The sequence below is a fragment of the Ischnura elegans genome, chromosome 6 (assembly GCF_921293095.1).
Source record: "Ischnura elegans chromosome 6, ioIscEleg1.1, whole genome shotgun sequence".
Classification (NCBI taxonomy): Eukaryota; Metazoa; Arthropoda; class Insecta; order Odonata; family Coenagrionidae; genus Ischnura; species Ischnura elegans.
In genome coordinates, this window is record NC_060251.1 from 55,045,139 (window position 1) to 55,058,768 (window position 13,630).

Consider the following 13,630-nt stretch of genomic DNA (forward strand, 5'->3'; position numbering starts at 1 on the left):
GGAAGAAAGAGAATAACAATTCAAATCCCTTCGCGGCTATTTTTCCGACCCGTGGCCCGATCCCTTAGGTCAAGGGGCTTCCTTCTCCTTTTGCTGTCTCGAGTGAAGCCAAGTTGAGTGAATTGAAGGGTGATTAGATTGAGGCCTCCCGCGGAGTGCACGCCGAGGAGGGGTTTTGAGACGAGGAGGGAAGAAGATTCAGTATTAGAGTGCCCAAGACCAAGAACATTCATGGGAAACCCTTTCTTTCCTCCTTCGAAATGTTTTGTCCCGTTATTTTTTGTCATGCCTCATATTTATGCGTCTTTGTGTAGCGGTAAACGGGGCACTGTTATCGGAGATCAAATTATTTATATTGGTGGCATAATTTTCCGTACAGTTTTGAATGTTAACCAAAAGAATTCTTCCTGATAAATTTCGTATGGTGATCTTATTGTCGTGTAATTGTAACTATGCTTTGTTGGTGAAATTAAAAAAACTGATATTTTAATTGCTTTATGACTAAAATTTCCATCATTTAGCTTTTAAATTTTTCGTTGGTGCCTTGTCAGAAAATTTTTATGACAATTTAATTTGTTAAAATCCTTGCTTAATTTGTCTATCCATACAATATCAAACAAGTTCATAGTTTGTTGATAAGATTTGATTCACTTTCACTCAAGGATGAAGATTTTTTACATGAGCAGTGCCTTTCCGCGTGTAGCGCCTTCGTTAAAATTGACCTTATATTGACGTAGAATTTCTGTCCACCCTTCCTTCCATGCCCTTATGTCATGGTGACAATGACCTTGGCTGTCGGTCGCTTCTCCTAAATAATTTACTGTGGGGGAAAAGTAAGGTGAGGTTGGTGTGCAGCTGCACCGGCGCATTACTCATGCGAAGAGGGAAACCATACAATTATCGAATTGCATGCATGTGTTTATTTTTTGACGGATTAAGCTCAAGAAAAACTAACAGAAGCAGGCGTTATATAGTGGAATGACATTCTAAGTTTTAAAAATAACACAAAGATGGCAATATTCCACAGGTTTATTTTCCGTACAACGCGTTTCGACCGTTAGGTCATTATCAAGTACGATAATGAATCGTTGGTTTTGGGGTTGTATTTATATAGAACGGATGGGTGACAGGTGGAAAGGGAAGTTGGGGAAGGGTATGTGTCATTGGGTGGAGCGCTTCGGGAACGGTATGGCCAGGAGTGGGGAATGTCCAAAAAATAGTTGTTCATTCATCAGTGAAATGCCTCCTTCTTGCACAATTTCCAATTTCTCCAAAGTGTCCAATCTTCGGCCTTTCATCTCCACGTGGACGATCTCCGGGTCAAACTCGCAAGAATGTTTTTCCTCCAGGAGATGTTTCGCCACGAGAGAGGTGGTATCTCCTTTCTCCCAGCATTTCTTGTGCTCAAGAAAAACTGTTAAATCCGTGACGACCCGCCGCGCATACTCTTCCGCTACCACAAGCATTGAGTACTCCCGTCTCCCCACCTCTATCACCTCACGAAAACCTGTACCCATGCTCGGTCGTCCATCTTTTTCCACCAGGGAGGGCAATAAAAACTAAACGAACGTCAAAACCAGTAAAATGTCAATAGTTTCAGAAATGTTTCTCGAGTTTTCCGCCGGTTAATGTTCTCCATGTCTCCCGACGTTTCGAGCAGCGACTTGCGAGATCTTCTGAAGATCCCCTTTGGATAAACAGCAAGTCGCTGCTCGGAACGTCGGGAGACATGGAGAACATCAACCGGTGGAAAACCCGAGAAACTTTCCTGCACCTGAAACGCCGGGAAAACCTAAGGTTATACATTCAGTAGTTTCGTTCCCGGAAGCGAAATGTAGAAACGAAACGAAATGGATTTAAACCCGGGGAGCTAAACTCAGGGTCGAAACTAAATCGGAGTCGAAACTACTTCGGGTCGAAACTAAACTAAAACTATGGGACGAAGAGAAACGCAGATAATATTTCGCACCGGAAGAAACATGTGATTCACCTTCGAACAGTTTAGTTTCGACTCACGCACCGAGTACGAAATATGGTTGAAAGAATTAGAGGTTAGGCCTACCGCCGTTAGATGCATGGGGCACTCATATTTTTACCACTAACAGGAGAACGGTGAACACAAACTGGTCATACGATTTTTAAGTTCAATGTTTTAACTTCTCTACATGTATGTCAAACCTAATAGGTCGAAACTATTTTCTCTTATCCTCCTCCACTCAACTTCTGGGATCGAAACTTGACTATGAGCAGCGGAGTTTCGATTAATTTAGTTTCGTTCCCGGGAGTAAATTTCGTCTCGGGTCGAAACTTAACTCCTTGGTGATTTTAATTTCATGCAGGAGCGAAACTAAACCTATGCCTCGTATTTTCGTTTCTCTCCGGGTCGAAAAAAAAGCATTTTCGTTTCATTTCACTTTCCATCCCTGATTTCCACATGCTCTGGAGTCAGTTCCCTATAGCACCATTTACAAAAACTTAATTGGCGTAATTTATAATGAACCAGACCAATTAAAGAGTGGAGTGGGTAAAGTTTTTTGATATTCTCGAGAAAATAGGCTTGGATTGGAGGGATAGGCGGTTGATTCGTAATCTGCATAAGGCCCAGACTGCGCAAGTGAGGGTAGCGGACGGAGAATCTGGATGGGCAAGCATTGGCCGAGAATTGAGGCAGGGCTGTCCTCTGCTGCCGCTGCTTTTTAACGTGTACGCTGAGGAGATGGTAAGAGAAGCGTGGGATGAGTTGGAAGCTGGGGTAAAAGTGGGAGGAATGATGTTTGAATCAGTGAGGTTCGCAGATGATCAGGCGTTGATTAGCCAGTCAGCGAGGGGGCTTCTGGTACTAGCGGATGCGTTAGACGAGCGTTGCGAGGAGTATGGGATGAAGATTAAAGAAGACCAAGGTTATGAGTTTTTGTAAAGCATCGCGAGCTAGGAATGTGAGACTCGATGTAAAAGTAGGTGGTGAAAAACTTGAGCAGGTAGAGGAACTTAACTATTTGGGTAGCACATTAGAGGAAATGGATACAGTTGGAAGGACATCAAGAGGATAGTTGCGTTAGCAAAGGAGGCGTTGATGTACATATACGAAGGTGCTCGTGAGAGGATCGTTTTGTAAGAGTTTAAAGAAAAGGTTGGTGCAGAGTCCGGTCGAATCTAGCATCATCTATGAAATCGAACCTTGAAATTTTACGATTGTTATTATTTCTCTCGTCAGTCTAAAATATATTCATTGCCGCTGGATAAATTCATTGGAAATTTGAGCTTTTCTCGATCGATAAATATCCTAGCTTGAGTGACCGCATTTCAAGTTCTTTTTAACGAGAATTTGGTGTTTTTATATGCTTTTTCTTGGCTTGCATCGTCTGTTTGTCTGTTTTTATATGACCATGTAATGGATATTTAAATAAGTACATTATGCTAGTATACATTGGAAACTTTTCATGATGTCCGTGAAAGTTTTCGTGTACTGATGCGTTCTTTGCGTAACATTCTTGCGAGTGTAGACCAAATAAGTTTTCTAATCGAAAAGTACAAAGGAAGGATTCTTTTCGTGAGGCCCACTGACACAAATAAGTAATGAAAATTCGTTTCAATTGACTAATTTCCTTTTTTTAAAGCTCCCATTTAGAAGAGCAAGAAATTTCAAAATTATTATTTTAACTCTCGTCACTTGAATCATCTTTAAAAAACAATTTTCCAGATACAACAAATCATTTTACTCGTAAGTTCTCAAGCGTATGTGAGGCTGAGTTGTTTACGAACATCTTTCATCTATGGTCGTGGTACAAGCCATCGTAGAAATGCATTTTTTGCAAATGCCAATTTATTTTTCGCCAAGGGGGAAAAAAGTTTTTATGGCCAATAATATTTTGCCTACCTTTGAGGATATGTATAACTTAAATTGTATCTGTGAAAACAAATTTATTGGGAATCATTTACTCGATTGCAGCGTTGGATTATAATGTCTGTTGACACTTACCTTTTGTTATATTGTTCCTTAATTTGTTACTCTAATTTTCCTTCATGAAACGGTCAGCCGTAATTTGAATATTTGATGCAGTAAGTTAGAGTAAAACTGTCAGTTCAATTGAATAAGAAAATAAGAAAAAGTGACTTATTGTTAGTCGTGCCCAAATAATATAAATAAGTATTTTCAGGGTAACATGCTTAAGAATTTATCCGGTAGGTAATCAAAAACTTTTAAATTCCTGTGAATGACGTATCAATAGGCCTGGAGGATAGCTTTTGTAACCACTTCCCATTGTTAATTGGTCGATGGTCCTACCCTTAAAGATCTTCTTACGGTGTAGGATGTGATTAAGTTTGTCCAGGATGTTGGAAACAGCTGACGACGCGAGTCCTAAGTTTGGCCTCTCGGAAGTTACTGAGGTGGAGTCCACGAGGAAACTTGGCTGACCGGCCGAACTCTCTTTCATTAATTAAGACGTAAATACGGGTTCTTTGTAAACCGGATCAACTTTGATCGTGTCCACGCTTCTTTTAGGTTTCGAAAACTTTTATGCGTGATTTTAATTTGGCTGATATAATTATTCGTGGTGCGTCAACAACTAATTACGAGGGTCAATTGACGTCGGCTCTTAGAGATATAAAGTGGTGTATTGGACGATAAAGAAAAATATAGTTGAAAACCGGTACATTCATTCATTCATACTAAATTAATTTCCTGTGGTAATAACTCTGTACAATTTTGATGTAGCTGGTGAAGGGTTTGTATTTAGCAGTACTACTATAACAGCGAAATTTTGCTTACGCTGATAGAATATCTTAGTGTCGTAATTAGACAAGGAGTCAATTAATTAGGGAATTTATGCCAATGGAGTTTATTTTAATTTTATTATTATTTTAATTTTATTTTATTATTATTAATTAGTTAATTTAGTAGGATGTGGTTAGGATCTTGGTGATGTACCTTCAAACTGAGTAAATTTGCCATTCATCACTTTTATTCAATTAATTTATTATTTTAATTACACATTTATTAATCTCATATAAATATTGGAATCAGGTTACAGTGGTAGTTACCACCGTAGCTAATACAACGGAGGTGTATTGGTGTATATTACGTAACGATTCATCGCATACAAATTTATGACTGTGGAGGAAAACTATTCTTCACCCTACGTAACCGATTTAAACTTTTTTATATGTTTTATTTCAAACGCAAAAACCTTTTCTTTCGGTTTCTCACTTTTTCCGCCGGTAACCAGTCTTCCTTTTTTTAGTTAAGTTGGTGGACTGCCAAGTAAAGGTACGTCTTGAGAATACCTGTGATCTTTTTCTGCGGAAAAGGAATTTTCGGAAGATTTATCGCGTAAAACGGCGGGACAAAATGCCCAACACAGGAATTTGGCCGCTTGATTAATTGGAGGGTCTTTAATTAAGAGAGATGAATGGCCCAAGTCATGGAACTCGGCTTCAACGGAAAGGCAAGGGAAGTAAGACTTAGCTACCGAATTAAAGCTTTCAAAGCTGCGGTGATCTCTTGATATCAAAGGGCGCCTACAACGTAGGTCACCCTCGCTGTTTTGTAACTTCTAATTCTTCTCGTCCACGTGACTCTAGAATTATGCTCCGTATGCCTATTAACTGAAATAAATGCTGTCTCACTACTTTTCCCGGATATGTGCACAAGCCAAAATTTCCCTTAGCTCTTTCTTGCTGCCATAGTGGTTTTTCCTCGCAGTCAGAATTAAATTATGGTTTCCATAGCGTGGTTAGTGTCGAAAAAAGAACTCTAGAGGTTACGCACAAAATGATTTTCTCTTAAATGAACTAAGTACGCCCCCTCTTTCAAAACTCAACTTTGGTCATCCATGACAATTAATGACATGAATAACGTAAGATATATGTGCTCTTGTAAGAAAAATAAAAACGAAACAAAAAAATACCGCAGACCGGCAAACTCAATAATGATGAAGAATGCGCAGATAATCCATATCAACAAAAATCACTACTTGGATACAAAAATTATTTCTAAATCAGCGGCTTCGTTTAACTAATTTGAAATTTTCTAACTTTACACAACGTATGAAAGAGAGCACACCAACAGGAAAACACAATGAGCCTGCTGTATTTTAAGCTATCTAACGATTTGATCGTTGGATCCTTCTTTCTCATAGAATGGTCCTCCAAGATTGTTAGATGATTAATTGCGTAAGCTTGGTTTCGTTAGTAGTAGGACCCGCCCGCCTCTGTGACGGTGCGGGATTCCTCGTCCCCTCCCTTCCTTCCCTATCCCCTCCCAGGAGGCGTCGCGTCGTCGGGCTCCTATCGCGGCGGCGCCTCCTTCCTTGTACCTTCCTGTCCTTCCCCTCCTGCGGGCAGAGGAAAAAAGCTAGCGCTTAGAATCCCTGCCTCAGGAGTGTAACCCGCGAACCCGACCCAAGGGTTTCGTTCCTATTGTATTTTAAGCTCCCAACATCGCTTTATTTACTCAAATTTGGCCTCTAATTCTTGTTTTGTGTCTCTACTGAAGATTAAGAAATAAAGTCCACCTACGGCGACGATCGATTAAGGTCATTTTTGCTATTATTTACTGTTCGGGAAAGCTTTAGGTGAAGGTTTTGTTGGAAGAAAACAACTGGAGAGTCTTTCGAAATGGGTATTGATCCACTCTTGACCGAGGGAGCTTCAGGTGTCAAAATTAAACTTCCTATCTGACGGTTATGTAGCCAGGACGTTTTTCCACGTACTAAAACTGGGAATGATCCTGTTATTAATTTCACCAAATAATCTTTATCATAATCAGCCTACAGATTTCTTAAATTTGCAACCAAATGCAACAATTTTTGATGCAACTCACCCAATGCATTTCTCGGAATTTGCTAAGTATTTTATTGCTTAAGGAGGATGGGATTACATTTTTAATGGCGTAGATGCATTTACATACATCTATTTTATTTTTTCCATCGCTTCAGCGTCTTTTTCTTCATTCTCCGGAGCTGGAAAAGATTCCTCGATTTTTTTAACTTTGTTATTCTTTATTTATTTTTTTACATTTTGCATCACGAGTTATCAGAATTTTCTGATTGTTCTCCTCCTCATTTTCTTTTCTGAATGTTCTCATTGTTCTCTTAGAGTAATATTTGCTAGGGTGTATTTTCTTTTGCTTTTTGTTGCAAATTATGCCAAGTGTAATTTATTTTTGTTGTTTGATCATAAATTGTTCTGCGTGATTTATTTGCTCATATAGGGATACCATATGAGCTTAATGGGAATAATAGGGATACCATATGGGATTAATAAGCTTTAATCCATTCAAAACGCGATAAATTCTTTAATTTGCATTTGTGAGTTTGTAGACAGCACCTGGAAAGTATTCGCGTTTCCTGACTCGTAGGAGATGCATTGGTTTTAATGATACGTTGCACGTGTCCGTAGGAGGTCCACGAGCTCAAGGAGAAAGTTAATCTTCGGAAACCGGCCACAGAAAACATGGGTAAATACATACCGGGAATATGAGAAAAGCAAACACCGTGTTGGGAGTTGTGGATGAGGCTTTGGGATTTTCCCTCGTCGGAGCTTTTGATGAGTCTGGCTCGTGCAGGAAGTCGAAATGTCTGGCGCTCCTTCTTATGCAGAGAGAGATGAATCACACGCTTCTTTCACTCCGAAACATTTGGCTCTCCTGGTTTGGAAGCTGAAGTTTTGAGATCCTTGTTTGCTGAGTGTTCTTTCAGAGATTCAGTCGGCAATTCAGCATGATGTTCGAGCGAAAATACGTTAGTAGTTCCAACAAGTTTAACCATAGATAATATTAGTCTCACATAATCTCCTCAATCAAATACCAATTATGATGAAACTATCGCCATAAGCATTACCTCTTTAGCAAGTAATGTATAAAGAGCATGTTTGGTGTAAAGAAATAAGATAATGGGGGTTTTCTTCCGTGCGTAATTAGATTGGATCCTCCTGCAAAAACTCTGGAATTAGTTATTTATTTGTTGTTGCTGAAAGAATGTGTATCGTTTGACATAAAATAAAGTTTTTATTTTCCCACCTAGTAGACAATTTTGCCTTTGTTTCAGACAGTTTATCATTTTTAATTGATGGTGACACGATGTGAAATTTGGCGAGAATCCAAACAGCTCTATACCAAGTATATCGAGTATTTCTTTTGCACATGGTATTATTTTTTAATCCATCACAGTAAGAAAGATATTAATGAATTCTCATAAACAACATATGTACTTTCCATATTGAGCATCCTGCTTGCCTATTGAGTCAGCTTTTAAAATCCTGGTTAGTTCATCGGAACAAGCCGCTTTAACTTATTTAAATCGGTTCATCTTTTCATAATATCACCTTGCTAGTAAGTTCCAGATTGCACTTGGTAAGGCATTTCTGAATGTTTTGAGTTTTCAACATCCAAAAGAGAAGCCACACCCCTTTTAAAAAATCTGTATAAAACCTATTTAGGAGCAATTCCGAGGCGCGAGGATATTCTAGACCCTCACCTCGCACTAACTGATTTAGAACACGCAGATCCAAAAACGGTAATGAAGTTGGTCTATACGTAATGGCTTTCGATTGATAGAACTGTAACTCACGCGAACCTTCGCGACGCCAAACGATATTTAGAAATAAACGATGCACAAACTAAAATTTGTGTTTACATTTTTGTGGTATCAGTCACAAATGCAATGTGGTATCCAAGCATCGTTTATTTCAAAATATCGTTTGGCGTCGCGAAGGCTCGGGAGCGTTACTAAAGCCGGTTTGATTCCACAATTGGATTTGCGAATTCATCTTCTCATAGTTTCACCTGTAAGTTCCATATTGCACTTGGCATAGCGTTTCTCAATGTTTTGAGTTGAATCCATTCCGCACCCAGTCTTTTTTTTACGATTTGATTTATGCGGCTCACGATGGCATTACGGCCGTTACAATGTAACAATGTGTCCAAATTCGCGAACACGAGATCTTGAAACGTGTTATCAGGAGAGCTGACCTGTCTGTCTGTCTTGTTCGAGGAACGGGGCCCCACCTGTTCGTCTGTTCCTGCGTCCTCAACTTAAGTCTCTCCTCAGTCATGACATGCTAATGCACTGTGCGTCTCAAGTAACGCGAGGGATGGAAGACAATGAAAGTGGCGAGTCGAGGCCAGCTGTCGGAATAGTGATGAGCACGCCTTTCCCTCAAGCCGTGAGTGGCAGTACAGTAGGGGGGATTTAATACTCCCCCCACCCAATTAGGTCTAAACGTAGAAAATAATCAACAATTTTGGAGGTTACCACTTTGTACAATTATTCACTTCGGAGGAGAGAGAATGTTTGGATAGTGCTAGTTCTGAGCGGGTTTATTATTTAAGTATCCTACCGATTAAGGCAGGTTTCCATCGAATACTTCATGAGTTTGAAACAATTAATTAGTCAGAAAAAACACTGATCGAGCGAGAGTGATGCGTCCATTTTATTTGAAACTCCTGACGTGCATTCGATTCTTTTAGTCTCTTCACCAATGTCAAGGCAAGCCCTGAAAATAAAAAATTACTTGATAAATTACAATTTTAATCATGTTCAGAGACATGGAAGATATTCTACCGATTCTAGATTCATGGAAGATATTCTAAAAGAAGCTGTGAAAATCTTCAGACGAAAATATTCTACCGATTAAGGTAGGTTTCCATGTGGTACTTAAGAAGCGTTCTGGCAGCCTCCCCTTTCTTCATGTACATCCCTCTTCCATTCACAATAAGCCCAACTCCCTTTAATTCTAACTAAAAAACATCCTACCCTCTTCCTTCCTCTACCTCGCAAATTTCACATAGAAAAAAAGTCGCCCACCTTGACCAGGATTCGCCTTTTCTCTGTGGAATTTTCGCGTGTTTGTGCATGCGGGTAACTCCGTAAAATTTATCACCGTCGCTAGTCCCGATGTCCTTAAATTCCTCTCCCACCTTTTGCCTAACATTCTACCCTCTAACACTGTTTTCAACATCCCCTCCCCGCTTAGTTCTCCTTTCATGCATACCTTCCGTCTTCTCCGTATTTCATCTGGAAGCCGCCTCTCCTCACCCACCAAGTCCAAAACTTCGTCGTTCCTCCTCCTCTGCGTCCACTTCACTTTCTCCATTCGTCTCTAGACCCACATCTCGAACACCTCCAGTCTTCTCTCATCCTCCTTCCTAAGCGTACATGTTTCCGCACCAGATATGGAAGGGGATGTTAAAAGCTATTTTGAAAGAATACTGATTTGAAAGTGAGAGGAAGAGGATTTATAGATATAGAATAATTGGGAGTGATCCTTTTCATGAATCCAAGAGGGAAATCCAAATTGCGAGGAGAGACAGGCTGGGTTTAATACTCCAGACCTATCTTAAATGGTCATTCTCTGTATTTCTGCTGCTCTACACGAGGGCTTTTATAAGAGAATACTCGATATAGAAAAAAAAATATTTACCTTTTTTTGGGTCTTTAAACCTCCAAAAGTTTCCGGGGATTCCCACGAAACTTTCCTTCGACTAGGTAGAATTCTCCCCAGACCATCCAGTTTGCCCCTCTTCCGAGCTTAGATCCGCCTTTGTCATCAGTGATTCCCCGCAGCCTTTCCTCTCGAGGGACCCCTGACTCATCCGCCGCACGCCCGCTATCAAACTCATTGAGTTGTCCGCTTCGTTCGTCGCAGCCACTCGCACTAATCGCCACTAACTGGCCACCATACGCGCACCCTGAGGGACATATCTTCCTGCCAATCATCTTAGAATAAATTCATTCACTGTATTATTTTAATCCCATTCTGATGATTGATTTTAGGTATATTCTAGTGTATTCTCTGATGGGGATCTGTAAAATTTTATGTTAAAATAAGAATTGATTCAGTTTAATAAAAATTGAACGTGTATTGATTATGCACTGCCAAAAAGCATGATGTCGTTGGATTCCTCATTCCCTGAGAACGATGGTATTGTCGCTTATCGAAACGTCGCGTCGGAAGGAGATATGGAGGACCTTACACGATGTGAAACCCGAGAAATATTCACTGCTAGCAGGGGAGTGCTGGGTTTTTCTTGACGATGGAGTGCCATAGACAGGGGTGCCGAGTTATATACATTATTGGGGGGCATACCGGCGGTCTTGCCACGGGAAATTTTATAAATAGTGAGTTTTTTAGAGCATTTAAGAAGAGTCATATGATCAACATTAAAACCCTGAAAACTCGACTCTAGATAACTGGTCGCTCCGAGAAAAATGGATAAGCCTGACATTTTATTTCCATATCTCACTATGGTGGGAGGGGGGTCCAAAAACCGCCAAAATTACCTCACGTAATTAATGGACGTCCCCTAAATTATCCAGAACAATCGTTGTTGCAATTTATGTGTTATTTGGATTTGAGGAAAAAAATGTACATTTCACTGTCCACCGATCAGACACGTGATCTCGGATTTTGCCATTTCAATCTTGGTCGCATTTGGAAGACCCAAAATCGCTTACTAAGTAGTATATGCTAACTCACCGTGAAAGAATGGCGTGGCTATTTAAGCACCACATGTAATGTCCTCATTTCCCTCTGACCGTGCAGCTATTAAAGGCTCTCTCGGGGAAGCTTTACTCGCGCTTATTTCCCTGCTCATTCATCATTTTGGAGATGGTGATGCTTTTTGCTGCATGATCTCTCTCCCTCCCGTCCCCCATCAACCTGCCAGCTGATTAATTGCGCCAAGCTCTCTTCCATTGTTCAAGCGGAATCTCCCGTGTTCTGGTGCCCAGTCCATCGCTGGTGACCAGACTCCCTCTACATTTTTCTCCATTAAATTCATTATTTATGGAGCAAGTTTTGGCTCGCGCTGCCGACTGTCTGCTGTTTTGCTAATTTTACGGCCGCTTGAAAGAAAAGTTATGGGACGCATCGTATTTTAATGTACTCTAAGTGAGCGTTGAAAACTTGACAAAAATAATTGCGGAGATAAACTTCTCATCGTGGCTGCAGTTTTGAGGCACAAAGCTAAACAATTATTCTGTCCGCAGGTATAAAGTAGGGACTACCTACTCCCTTATGATTGTATCCACAAAAATGATCCGCTAAAATCGTTTTAATGCTGTGGCAATCTTTTTATAGTGAATTGTCTGTTTACCATTGTGCCGAAAGGTGAACATTGAAGACGAGAGGGAGTGTTTTATTGGATTAGGATCTAGCTTTAGTAGTATTTATTGCGGAGACTTAAAAATATATGATAATGGTTTATATTTGTAGGAAACTGGGGTGGATAAGAAGGTATGCTGAGATAGTGGTAAAAAATTATGAGGTGAGGAGTAAGCTTGGAAGATGTAAAGATACGTTTCTTCTCTATATTCCCGTGGCTTTTTTATGCAAAGGTTTTAGGATCAAATTTGTTTGTTTGTATTGTTAATGAACACCAATTTTAAAAAGTGACTTCCACGGAGCCGATTTTCCTTCTATTGTTATGTACTTTACCCACCTCTGGTAATGTATAACGGCACTATATATTTATTTTCTCTCACAATGGGCTACAGAGACAAAAAAAAGTTCGAATGAAAGTTATTTCCAAGTTACAAAATTTCAGGATACATAAAAGGATTTTTTGATATATTTAAAGGGAGTTGCCCTTACTATGAATTAAAAAGGGGGGAAGTCTTTGAAGGGAGGGGAGACTGCTAGAGTACTTCTTAAATACTCTGTGGAAACCTACCTTAATCGGTTGAATACTTAAATAATAATTCTAGTATGGAGAGTTGCGTTTTATGGTGCGGAAACGTGGACGGTGGGGAAAGAGGACGAGAAAATACTGGAGGCGTTCGAGATTTTAGCATGGAGGAGGTTGAAGATGATGAGATGGATGGAGAGGGAAAGGGACAAAGAAGTATGTACTACTTATAAAATAAGCCATATAGACGATAAACGCCCCGCGGCAATGTACTCTACCGAAACGACAATTTCCGTAATCTTGGTTTATTTTGAGTAAGAGGATCAATATAAGCATTTCCTTGCGTGAAAAGTTTAGAAATGTTTTTTTACTTATAGCATACGTAACTTCAATATTCATGTATTCTTCTAAACCTCGGAAATTATAATCTACCTTTCAGCCATTTTAAAAATCAAGGAATGGGTAAAATTTGGTTTTTAAAATCTCTTTATAATGCGAAGATTGCGTTATCTCTATTAAAAATACGATGAAATTCACCAATCAAATATTTTGCTCGTGACCTGATGAAGAAGACGACCGTTTCGCCGTTTTCATAGTTTTTTGCGTGTTCATCTTCACTCCTTCGGCCGTAGAAGCCAAACGTTTACGTTTAAAAATGGTTAATGATTCATTATTGTAGTTGAATAAACAATGAGTAAAACGATATATGACACGACCCTATGGAGCTTCGGAAGAACTTCGTACAACTTCTAAAAGTTAAGCGTTCTACCTTTTTTTGTGCCGACAGTAGGCATGGTGGACAAGGTTAGGAAACTAGAAAGATACGGAAGAGACAGAAAGCTTGCATGTATCGAGTACCAAATGGAGAGAGGATGCTGAAAATCGTGTTTGAGGGAAGAATGTCATTAAAGCGGGTTTGAGAGGTGAAGATAATAGAATTTATAAATGGAAAGACAGGGAATAGGCCTTACTGTGAATTGCGGAGGACATTTCAATATGAGT

The 13,630-nt window shown here is 39.8% G+C and overlaps 1 protein-coding gene across 1 annotated transcript in view; it reads left to right on the top strand.

The window, feature by feature from the left end:
* Positions 1-13,630, top strand: part of LOC124160720 (mucin-5AC) — a 594,376-nt gene that overhangs the window by 567,553 nt on the left and 13,193 nt on the right. The window lies entirely within an intron of this gene.